Source organism: Schistocerca americana, chromosome 2 (assembly GCF_021461395.2).
Source record: "Schistocerca americana isolate TAMUIC-IGC-003095 chromosome 2, iqSchAmer2.1, whole genome shotgun sequence".
In the NCBI taxonomy this organism is placed as follows: domain Eukaryota; kingdom Metazoa; phylum Arthropoda; class Insecta; order Orthoptera; family Acrididae; genus Schistocerca; species Schistocerca americana.
In genome coordinates, this window is record NC_060120.1 from 656,157,828 (window position 1) to 656,161,222 (window position 3,395).

A 3,395-nucleotide genomic window follows, 5' to 3' on the forward strand; every position below is an offset into this window, starting at 1 on the left:
GCAAACGGACTTTCGGGTCACCCTGTAAATTACTTCATGAAATCACGGCAAACCTGAATTTTGGTGGCTGCAGTGAGACTTTAACTTCAATGTATGGAAGCCAGCCATGCCACTCAGTAGTTAGACAGCTTTCGGCGTGACGACGAACCATAGTATTTCATAGCACAGATCTCGGAGTATACCAACGATTTGGTTCCTTGACCGCAAACATGTCTGCAAGGTTAATACGTTAGAGGATTGCGACATTTTTACCGAGAAAATATCGTCACGTAGAGGAAGGTGTAATTAGACGAATGACGAACGCTAACTTCTCTTAACGATGGTTTATTCAGCGCTTGCATATACAAGAGTGCGGAGCGAACTGCCTCCGGCCAGAACACATACAGTACAGAACATTCCAGTACAATGATTCTTGCAATTTGTGGATACTTCTAGAACGTACTCGACCCGAAAATAGAAATTAACATTCTACAGTTGAGGTGAGTTTTGAACTCACGACCCTCCATGCGACAGTCTACGATCATAACCACTACACTACGGCGACTGTGCTATTCAGCTTCTTCTTTGACTATAGAATTCGCCGTAATAAACTTCCCGTCCCAACTATACACTTTTAGTAGCAAACCCGATAGCGAAGAGTTCAAATGGTTCAAATGGCTCTGAGCACTATGGGACTCAACTTCTGAGGTCATTAGTCCCCTAGAACTTAGAACTAGTTAAACCTAAGTAACCTAAAGACATCACAAACATCCATGCCCGAGGCAGGATTCGAACCTGCGAGCGGTCTTGCGGTTCCAGACTGCAGCACCTTTAACCGCACCGCCGCTTCGGCCGGCTGCGAAGAGTTCATCTGAGCAGTTTGATCTCAAGATAAAAAGATGTAATCCTGATGGTTGAAATATTTACATCACCGACATTTGGTCCGACAGTGAGGCAGAAACTGTGGCTTGAAGTTCCTGCTCGCTAGGGTGCGCGCGCGCGGGCGCGCCCGTGTGTGTGTGTGTGTGTGTGTGTGTGTGTTTATTGTCCGCTATCCTCTATGAATTGTTTTAGGGCGTAAGACTCTTTGGATTGGCCCAGAAGATAAGGCACATGCTTCGAATTCAGGACGAGCGCAATTGAAAACCCTGCTCAGCTGTCGAGTGACTATCTGAGTTTCGCTAATTCGAATACTGCTAACGGTGGTATCGGCACCTTCTAAAAGGCTGGTATGGTACCTTCTAAAAGGTCATTCTCCTATCAATATTCTGGTATCTCGGATTTTGCTACGTCTCTAAGCATACAAGCGTCGACGGAATGTTAAAACCTAATCTTTCCCCTTCTTTACGGAGGGAGGGAATGTGAAGTCTCTGAGGCCGATCCATTCACTCGAGGATGTCGTCAAACTCTAAGGCACCTTGATGTTGTTTCAACGTAAGTCTGTGTGCTGGCACAACACAAGTAAACGAATGCGTTAAACACGCTTTCACAGCGGTCACAAAAGCTAGGACCTTACTGTGTGGACATGAAACGCACATTCCGCGAAGAAGTCTACATGCACGTAGTGAAAATTTTTTCAATCAGGCAATGAACGTACAGCTAGGGACCTGCTTTACCGGCGTAACCCAGTGAATAATTTCACGTTTTATTTCATTCCTGCGATAACAGTAATGGAATAGCAGTCTTCAGTTCGAAAGCTGATTTCTTCGTGGCAGCACTTTGCTAGAGATCGTCTTATTAGAGGTGGTATTTTTCTGCAGTCAGATATTATATGACTGCCTGCACTATAACGTTGATTGCAAGTCATTGACCGAAGTACCGGTTCTTTCATTTTCAAAGAACCGACACAAGTGGAAGAAGTTACATTAAGCGTAAAATAAATACTAGAAAAGATCTGTAATCGCACTGAGTACCTTTCAAATAACAGCCGCACTCATTAGCCAAGTAACTTTCAATATTAATATCCCCACGAGCAAAGGGTTAGAAAAGGAAACAGTTTTTTCATTGCATGCCGAACATATCATCGACTTTATACTTCGACACATACAAACAGCGGCATGTACAGACGCTAGGCTGACAGTATTGTCCCAGTAACAGATTAAATTTCAATATTAATATCCCCACGAGTAAAAGGTTAGAAAAGGAAACAGTTTTTTCATTGCATGCCGAACATATCATCGACTTTATACTTCGACACATACAAACAGCGGCATGTACAGACGCTAGGCTGACAGTATTGTACCAGCAACAAAAAATGGTTCAAATGGCTCTGAGCACTATGCGACTTAACTTGTGAGGTCATCAGTCGCCTAGAACTTAGAACTAATTAAACCTAATTAACCTAAGGACATCACACACATCCATGCCCGAGGCAGGATTCGAACCTGCAACCGTAGCAGTCGCGCGGTTCCAGACTGTAGCGCCTAACACCGCACGGCCTCCCAGCAACAGATTAAAGGTAGTTCCAATGCTCCGATTACAAACGAGATTTTCGAGAGGTTCCCATGTTTTGAGGTGAATGGCAGAGCTGGAAACCCCACTAAAAATTTGACATTTGGTTAACTTTTCGCTCCAGCTCGCTGGGATTTGGATGAAGAGAACTAAAAGTTTTACAATGCGACGCCCTTACCACGCGGAAAGTGAATTAAAGACGGTAAGTTGTTAATAACTCAACAGCACAACAAGCCGGAAAGGATTGAAAAAAGTTTTATTTTAAAGTGACAACATCAGTCGTTCTTTACACCACTATATGGAAAACAAGCCCTGTCTGAAACGTTAGATACGTTTCCCATAAAGTGTAAAAAATCCTCTGCAAATCTTCTGTGAAGCGTAATTGTTTCGTGCATATAGAATTATGCTACATGGTTTGAACTGTGGCAGCGACTATAATGTAGAGCGCCAACATAATTATGAATCATTCTGGATAAGTCCGTACTATCGGAATTAAGACTAATATTTGGTTTCCTCAGACGTCTGCACACATGCCTAGTTAATTGGCTGCAGTTGTGGCACGCTTGGCGATAACTTAAGAGCGAACTCAGAAGACGGCGTGCAGCTTCACAGTCTTCGGCACCGCCAGCCTGTCTGTTGCTTGGCGCGTACACAACAGACCGCGAAGAAGAGGTATCCAGTTCAGAAACCAGCATGGCCAGGTCCAAACCAGTTTCCAGCTCACCACGGGAGCTGCCTCACAAGCTGGCAACAGTCTTAGCCAACTTGACCGCTGCAAATTTCACATCCCCTTCTAACGATGTTATTTCGTTTTATGTTGGTAATTACATAAGGCGAGAGAATATGTTTAAAACTTGATTTTGAAGTCAGTTAAAAGCGAACAAGCATCTCGCGGAAAATATGTTTACTTTAGAATCCCAACGAAGGAAGCGCATAAACCTCTTTCTTCTTATCTTCACTTATAT